The sequence below is a fragment of the Mus caroli genome, unplaced genomic scaffold (assembly GCF_978045245.1).
Source record: "Mus caroli unplaced genomic scaffold, Mus_caroli_1 scaffold_16, whole genome shotgun sequence".
NCBI classification, from domain to species: Eukaryota; Metazoa; Chordata; class Mammalia; order Rodentia; family Muridae; genus Mus; species Mus caroli.
This window is the reverse complement of record NW_028227271.1, coordinates 7938442-7948013: the sequence shown is the minus strand read 5'-3', so window position 1 is coordinate 7948013 and position 9572 is coordinate 7938442. Positions and strand designations below refer to the sequence as shown.

Here is a 9572-nt window from a genome sequence, read left to right as displayed (position 1 = left end):
GTATAGTTCCATGCCTATCAAGGCTTAAAAGCTAACTTCCATGTATAAAAGAATGAGTACCATATTTATCTTTTTGGGTCTGCGTTACTTTTCTCAGGGTGATTTTTTTTTTCTAGTTCTGCCCATTCCCCTGAGTCAGGGGAATGGGTATCACAGGAAGAGAGTCTGAAGTTGAATTCGTGTCTAGCACCATTACCCAAAACTTTTACAAACATATCAAACGTGAAACTTAATAACTATATTAGGGATAATGCTTATATGCACTGGGTGAAGATGTGTCTCTGTCCTTCCTTGCCTGCCTAAGGCACCTTCTGATTGGTCAAAGTAAAAAGCCTATGGCCTGTAGGAGACCATAGGATAGAAGAAGGTGGGACGTCTGGCGGAGAGAGGAACTCTGGGAAAGGGTCACTGGAAAGATGATTTGCCACCTATGTGCGGAGGAAGTCGAACATATGAAACTGAGGAGAGGCAGCCAGCCACGTGGCAGAAGTGAGACTAGTATAAATGGAATAACTGAGTTACAAGCTAGTGGGAACAAGCCTATCCTATGGCCTAAGCATTCATAAAGGAAGAAAACAAGTCTCCAAGTCATTATTTGGGAACTGGGGTGTACACAGAAAGACCAAACAGTTACAGCCACACCATAAAATGTTAGAATGACAACCTAAACAAGACCAATTGGACTAAAGAATAATTTTTTATTTAATGCATAAAACTATTATCAACAGAGTTGCCAATTACATATTTGATAAGGGCTTAATATCCATACCATACAATGAACCCCTAAACTCAAGAATTAAAAACAAACTTGATTTTGAAATGGGAAAAGGACTTGAATAGTCATTTTCCTAAAGAAACTATGCAAAAGACTAATAAACAAATTAATATGTGATCAATATCACTGATCAAAGCTACAATAAGATACCACTTCCATTGGGACAACAGTTATCAAGACAGAAGGGGAGAAATTGATGAGATTAAGGAGAAATGGAAATATTTACACATGTCTGGTAAAAAACTTAAATCAGAACTGACACTGGAAAACAGGATGGCAAATTATTCAAAAGTCAAACGCAGTGCGGCTCTGTGACTGGGCACCCTCTCCTGCCTGGATATGAAGTGAAAGCAGAGAGTTGGATGGACGTCTGTTTACCCGTATTTACAGAAGTGAAAAAGTAGACGTCAGGGGCCCGTGATGAGTAAATCAGATGCAATACAGTCATACAATGGGATATCATGCAAGCTTTAGCAATGTAGGCAAGCAACCCCGGACGACGCGCATGAACACGGAAAGTGCTAGGCAATGGGAAGCCAGCCAATCCTAAGAGAGAAGGAAGTGTGGGCGTGAGGAAAGGTCTCAAAAAGAAAAGCAGTGGTTCTCAGGGGCTGGTGATTTACAACAGTCCAGAGGGTACCGAACTTCAACCTGGGAGGTGTTACTGCTGATTTAAAAGTGGCTTTTTTCCCTCTAACCCAGCTAGCTCCCAAATAATTGAGACAGAGACTCACAAGAGATTTATTTCACATGCTTTAAGACATAATAACTGAGCACATATTAATCTATTCCAATCATCTAGGCTAATCTGGCTATCTCCCAGCCGAAAACCCTGAGATACTTGCATTTTAGTATTGATCCGGCTCTTTCTGCTCCGCGTAAGTTCTCATGGTGGGTCCTCACCTTGTGATCGTGGCGGAGTCTTCCTCTCCCGCCCCCCCCCCCCCATCTCGTCCTTCTCCTCCTCCCCCTCCCTCCCTCCCTCCCCTGGCCATGATCAGAAGTCCAGCTCTATTCTCTCCTCTGTTCAGTCATTGGCTGATCAACCTTTTATTGACCAATCAGGGAATCACTGGGGAGCAATGTTTACACAACATTGAGACAGGAGAGTCTTAGAATAAGCATTCCCATGCCAGGTCTGGACTGAAACCAGATGTGGGGGCACAGAAATCAGCATTTGAATAACACAAGGATAACTTTTACTCTGTGCAGAATAACATTTTGTCAACAGGGAAGATTAAAGAATTGTTCTGAGCTGGATCACTGTGATGGTTGCACAACAATGTATTTGACACCACTGAAGTGACCATACAGCTGAGAGTGAATACCATGGTGATTTTAATGGTATAATTTGCACTACATCTCTGTATGTGTTAATGATGAAAATCTGCTTGCATCATAAATGTCTTTATAATTGGTTTGCTAGAGTAGGGATGCAAACCAACCCCACACATTGTGCTTCCCTAATTGGTCTCTTAAGTCTACTAATTGATAATTCCCATTACCTACATTTTTTTTTCTCCCGCCTTTAATTGTTAAAGAAACGAAGTCGCTGGTAAATTCACCTCATTTGGGTTGGCCAATTGCCTTCTGGTTGTGTCTTTCAGAGTGTTCTATTTGTGTGTGTATGTGTTCTGGCAGCTATAGATGTAAAGGTTCTGGTGTGTGTGTGTGTGTGTGTGTGTGTGTGTGTGTGTGTGAGTGTGATGGTGTTTGGTTTGTGAGACAGGGTGTCACCCGGTAGCCCTGACTGGTCTGTAACTCCAGGAGCTCTGCCTGCCTCTGCCTCCCAGCTCCAGGGTTAAAGCTTTGCAATAACACCCCAAGTGAGGACTGGTTTCGTTTGGATGCTTCTGAGGGGTGGGGGAAGAATGTGGAAGTGATTCTGGGCATGTGCTATCATGTCACTTGAGAAAGCACTAACATCTGGTTGCCACCCCTTCTGGTTAAGATGACTGGGTGTGGCTGCCTGAGCCATCTTGGTTCTCCATCCATTCTTCACCCAGTGACTCCAGCAGCTACTAGAGACCCATAACTCCCTATGGCTGCAAATTTGGTTGGTTGGTTGGTTGGTTTCTAATTCTAGTATTCTCAGCGCCCTCAGCTAAAAATTCTTCTGTACAGATTAACCCTTCCACCAGATGCACTGTGGCAAGTTTGCTCATGAACTTGGGGAAATAGGCTTTGTTCATCTTCTCATTAGCTTTCAAAACACTGAAATGGTATCTAACAGTTTCCAAGGGTTGCCAATTCATATTTTTGTTTCTCTATGAGAATGAGGTTTTAATATATTTTATATTTTTAGAATCTTGTGTCTGTGGAGTAACAGCTCAGTGGTTAAAAGCACTAGCCACTCTTGCAGAGGACCTGGGTTCAATTCGCAGCACCCGCCTTGTGGTTTATAACCATCTGTAACTCCAGAGCATCCTTCACCCTCTTCTGACCTTCACGGGTACCAGACACACAGGTAGTGCAGATGCACAGAGGGAGAAACACATACACATGAAATAGAAAATAAATAAATCTTTAAAATCTTATATGTGTGTGATATGTATGTACATGAGAGACACACGTGTTATACATGTATTCTTTGTATGTATCATGGGGAGAATAAAAGCTAACCTCACTAGCTAGTTTTCACCTTCTACCTTATTTCAAGCAGGGTCTCCTGTGTTTCCACTGTGTACACTAGAATAGCTGTCCCGACAGCATCTACAGATCTTTCCGTCTCTGCCTTCCATGCCCCGTGCTGGGATTACAGGAGTGTGAGCATTAGTGCCTGGCTTGTGCATGGATTCTGAGAGCTTCCACTCCAATCCTCACAACAGCACAGCAAGTGATTTCCCCCCATGAGCCATCTTCTCTGGCCTGCATTTGATTTTTTTAATCCATTATAGTCATTACCCTTTGGGATGCTCAAAGAGTCTCATCGTGGCCAGAGGGAGACCCCTCAACTTGGCTTCTAAGCCGTTTTCAGAAGCACCTGCTGTTTTAGCTGTCTTCTTCATTCCCCATGGGATCTTAGGAGATGGTATTTAGAGGCTGAGAACTAACTGAAGATGTTAACTGCTGCTATGACGTGATAGCATCTAACTCCTTTGAATGCCCAAAGTTAGAAAGTGAATTTTGCTGGGTTTTTTGCTATTGTTTTATTCTTAGGAACAAAAGTATCATGAGTTCATATATTTCCAGACTCTAAGATTTTAATTTAACTGTAATAACTTTCTATATGTAACTCTTTATCCTGAAAAAAAAAAAATCTTGGTGCTAAATGACAGCACAGAATTACTCACTCCAGGCTGGGCAGTGGTGGCGCACGCCTTTAATCCCAGCACTCGGGAGGCAGAGGCAGGCGGATTTCTGAGTTCGAGGCCAGCTTGGTCTACAAAGTGAGTGCCAGGACAGCCAGGGCTATACAGAGAAACCCTGTTTCAAAAAAAAAAAAAAAAAAATTACTCACTCCATTCATCTATTACCATGGCTCTAAAATAGCAATACCCATCTAAATATTATCAACATGCCTACTAAAAATAATATGATTTTCAGGGGCTTTTTGGTCCGTAAGGTATATTGTACTGTGAGTATCTAAATTTGCATGTGCCTTCAAGTTACATGAGGTGTTCCTCTGCGTGACTGAGGCACAATTCCACAAATTGGAAATATGGAGTGTTTTTTGTTTGTTTGCTTCTTATTTTCATTTCTTAAAAGACTCTTCGCTTCTTGTTTTCTTCATACTTACCCAACACTACTTTAGTATCAGGTGAAAGTGTTTACTGCATCTTTCCAAAATTCCACTAAGTCCAGAACTATAATGAAACGCATCTAAAGAATCATAGGCCACCTTCTCCATCCCTGCATCCCTGGTACCCTACCCTCTACACCGTACCTCACGTAGCCATTTTCAGTAGTCTGGGCTTTTTGCCATCAATTGCTTATAATATAAACAAATAAAACACATATCCCTGTTCCCAGGTAATAAATGTCATATTACAGATGTTTTCTGCCCTTGAACTTTCCTGCATTGTGTGGCTAAGCAAGAGTTTGTTTTAAGTAGGACCTCGGCGTTGGGCTGTGGGATGTTTACCAGTCTGCTGTAACACACAAATTGAATTGTCTTGTTTATGTGCAGTTCTGTATTTCCCACCCGCTACTCTATAAGAAAGATGTCTTACCATGGAATTAATGGGTCAAAATGTAAACGCTTGTGGAACTCTGATAATGGACGTGTCCCCTCCTCTGGGCTTTTACCTCATCAACAATACATGAGAATGCCAATTTCCCTCTAGCCTTGCCAGTCCCATTGCTAAGCCCTTGGAGTTCTGCCAGGCTGATAGGGCAGAGATGGTATTTTAATGTAGTTTCAGTTCCCCCACCCCTCTCTTCCGAGGAGCTGATTAGAGCATCTTATCACATCTGGAGGTCCATTTGCATTTCTTTTTCTGGTGAGCCATGTGTGGATTTCCCGCTCAGTTTTACAAGATGCTATTTGCCTTCTCAATTTATAGACATTCATTAGCTGATAGAGACTTTAACCTTTGGTTGATAGGAGGAGTTACAGTTATCTCCCCAGGCTCCACTGGTGACTTGCTTAGATTTTAGGTTACTTGCTTCGTGGCTTACTTTCCACACAGAACTTTTAAAATATAGCTAAAATAATCAAGTTTCCCCCAAGTTTGGGGAAATTTCACGAGCTTTCATGAAAGGAAGCGCTCCATGATTTCCTCCAGCGTTTGGACTAGCATAGCAGACTAGTGTGTGGTATGCAGGATGATGTCATTTCTTACAGGATGATGTCATTTCTATCTTTTCCATGTGGAGGTTCATTTTCCCCAGTATCATTTATGAAAAAGTATATTTTCATTTCTGTATTTCTCCACAGATTTTTCAGAAGCAGCCTTCCTTGGAGTCTAAAGACCCATGTGCAAATAACTTAGGGTTATTTCTGGATTTTTCTATTTGGCTCCACTGGTTGTCAGCTTATTCACTTGCCAATACAATTGGCTTCTAATTATAGAGACTTTGTAAATGCTTTAACATCTGGCTCTGCGTCACCACCAGGATGGATCCCATACTGCTGCAGGCCCAGGAGTGGGTTGGTCCATCATGCAAACCAAGCACAACTGCCAGGGAGACCTCCTCTTCACCCTGACCACAGACCCTATGGTCCGTGTGTGGTACTCTGCGAATGGCAAGAGACTAGGCACCTCCGTGGAGCTGTGTGGAGTGCGGATGTTGACTGGAACACTACTCATGTCCCTCCTGGCTCAGTTGACAACAGCTGTTGTCTCTGGGATTGTGAAACAGGGAAGCAGCTGGTTCCACTCAAGACCAACTCAGCTGTCCAAGCCTGTGGCATTGACTTTCAGGGGAATATTATCACGTTCTTCACAGACACAAAGATGGGCTACCAAGGTGTTGTGAGCTTCTTTGATCTATGGGATCTGAGCCAAATCAACAGCAATGAGCCCTACCTGAAGATGCCCAGCAAGATTCCAAGATCACCGTGCTGTTTGGGGACCCCTGGGGACACACATCATTGCAGGCCATGAGAATAGAAAGAGCTCAGCCAACACAGTGCCAAGTCTGGAGAGGTCTTGGTTAATGTTAAAGAGCACCATGGCAGGTCACTGTCATCCAGTTGTCTAGAGACATGACCATGTGTGTCACCACATCCAAGGGCAGCACAGCCAAGCAATTTGACTCCATGAGTCTTGACTATCAGGAGACTTTCCAAACACAATGTCCCATCAACTCCACTACTCTCTCTCAACTGTGACCATGTGGTACTGGAAAGGTGTCAGGAAGCCAGAGATAAAACCACAGCCTCTACCAGGATTGACAAGTTTGAGGCCAGGTTCTCCCAGTTGGCATTTGAAGGAGAGTTTGAAAGCATCAAGAGCCACTTTGGACCTATCAACAGTATTGCCTTGCATCCTGATGGCCAAGAGCTACAGCCTCATGGCTAAGCCGGTGATGTATGCATCCATTATTTCGAGATGCATCTCCACAAACACCAGAGAGGCTGCTCACAGAAGGTTTTAAACGCTGAAAAATGGTTTGAAAAAAAATGCTTTAACATCTGGCTTAAGACTGAGTTTGTACTCATTATTTTTTCTTTTTAAGGTTTTCTAAGCTATTTATATTTAGTTGTTCAAAGTGAAATATATAATCAATTTGTCGAATGTCAAGCAAGAAAACCAATGTGTTTATTTTTATGATAACGAATTTTCTTATTCAAATTCAGTCTGTCTTTCTGTCTCTATTACTATTTTTACATGCTTTGTACCCACAGATTTTGATCAGTTCTTATTAGATGTGTACTTAGGTATTCTGTGTCAAATTAAAAATAAACATTTGTAGTTTCTTGGTTATTCTTTTACATATGAAATTTATTGCTTTCCATATGCTAATTTTATAAGCATTGCAACTTTATTTATTTGGTGGTACGTGGTGTGGTGTGTGTGTGTGTGTGTGTGTGTGTGTGTGTGTGTTTGAGTGTGGGCACACACATATGTAGGGCACATGTGGAGCTCAGAGGACAACTTTTGGAAACAAGTTCTTTCCTTTCACCGTGGGTTCCAGAGATTGGACACATGTCATCAGAGCTTTGTGACACATATATATATTTTTTTTACCCTCTGAACCCTCTCAGCAGCTTCTCCTTTACACTAATTTTAAACTTTGCTACTTTAATAACTTAAGTGTTTAAGCAGTGTTTTCGGAGATTGGAAAACTTTACTTAGGTTCATTATCATGTGACCTATAGATACAGGTGACTTTTCCCCTTTGCTTTGTATGTTCTATAGGTGTGTAGATGGGCTGATTAGGCTGACTGGCCAGAAAGCCCTGATGTCCACTTGCCCCTTTCCCATGCCCTGGTGCTGGGGTTACAGATTCACCCCACCATGTCTGACTTATGTGGGTGCAGAGAATCTGAACTCAGGTCCCTGCTTATACAAAAGCATTGTGCCACAGAGGCACCTCCCCACGCTGCTGCTTCTGATCCATGCTCCTTCCCTAGTGAGATTGGATGACATTTGGTAGCTGGTTTTCGGCAGTAGGAATGATCCTGGCCACCCTTGTCTTACGCCTGTCTTAGGAATGACTTTCATCATCAAGTAAGATGTTGGCTTTGGGGCTGAAATAAATATATATATATATATATATATATATATATATATATAATTTCTTGATGCTTTTTAAATTTCCCATAAGTGTGTCACAGTCTCTTCGTTGAGGTGTCAAGTGTAAACCATCCAGAATGGCTGCTTTTCAAATTCCGATACACACAAGGATTGCAAAAGCTATCCATTAAGTATAGATGCTGATTCAGCAGATATAGGGCAGGACCCAAGATTCTGTATTGTCATGAATCCCTCCAGGATAAGCTGGATATGACAGCTAAAAGTGGACTATACTCCACACAGCAATGATCTAAAGAAAATCATTTTTTAGCATTGATTTTCAAAATAAATTTTAACTCAAAACAGAGGACATGGTCATGAAAATTCCTAGTTTGTAATTTTAAGAGCCATGTAGTGTTAACTCTCTGAGGATCAGTCCTGCAGTCTGAAGCAAAGGTGTTCACATAAGCCACGAGGAGTAAGATGCTGAATATGGCTGGAGGTGGCTGTCTGACACATTTTAAAGAGGATGAAGGCCCGTTTGATGGCTTGGGGTGGGTCTGAGGAAAGGAGTTGAAACATGCAGTTTCTGCAGCCCCTGTTAGAAAATCCTCTGTGGCAGGAGTTGCAGACCCCAGGTGGTTTCAGAAAGACTTCCAAAACAGGAAATGCATGCAAGAGAAGTAGCAGCTAACTAGTGATAGCAACTGCCTCTCAGGAACAAAGGTCCTACACAATGGAGACCCTCAGCAGGGATTCACCAAGTTCAAAGCCTAGATATAGTATAGATACTACCTACCACTACCTACCTGGCCCCGAGAACAACCTACTCTTGGTTATGCACTCAGGATTTCTTAAGGGAAAACTATTAAGCCATATTAACGAGCTAGCATTGAGCCAACAGAAAACTAGAGTCAGGAAGTAGACAAAGTAGATTAGAAGAACCATAGATAAATCCAGAAAACTACAGACACCTAATCTTTCATTAACATTCAGACAAATGTCAGAGGAAAGACATCATCTTCAACAAACAGTCCTGGAGAAAGCTGAATATCCATAGGTAAAATAATGAAACTAGATCCATATCTCTCACCATGCACAAAAACCAGTTCAAAATAGGCCCAAGTCCTTAATATGGGACATGAAGCTTTGAAGCTTTTAGAAGAAAACATTTTAAGAGATAAGCTTACATAAGAACATTCTGTAAAAACTCCAATAACACAAGGAATACTCCCAAGCATGGGAAAATGGGATTATATGAATTTTATAAAGTTCTACAGGCCACTCTGACCAGGGAAGCAGGTAGGCTAACTTCCCCAACTCCAATCCCCCAGCCTCATGTTCGACTCTGCAGAAAAATAACCTGGGCCTCCCTTCCCCCGCGGCCCCTCTCTAGTTGACCCCACAGATTCTCTTCTATCCTCTGTCCATGCTCTACTGCTTTATTTCAGCTCCTAACTCCAGCAGGCACTCTCTAGGAGCCCACAGGTCACTTTGACCAGGGAAAGCAAGTAGGCTAACTGCAGATCTTCACCAATGCTCCAGTCTCACCCCCCACCCCCGCGTTCTGTAGCAGACCCCTGCTATGGCCTCTCCTTCCTGCCTGCCCCCATTCACAGAGGAACAAGCAAATCCTAATGGAATATCCTTTTCTCTCTCCTGTGAACCCTGCA

At 42.4% G+C, this 9572-nt stretch overlaps 1 pseudogene; it reads left to right on the top strand.

Moving 5' to 3' along the window:
* Positions 1 to 5664: 5664 nt before the first annotated feature.
* LOC110311054 (eukaryotic translation initiation factor 3 subunit I pseudogene) lies at positions 5665 to 7095 on the top strand (annotated as a pseudogene).
* Positions 7096 to 9572: the final 2477 nt, after the last annotated feature.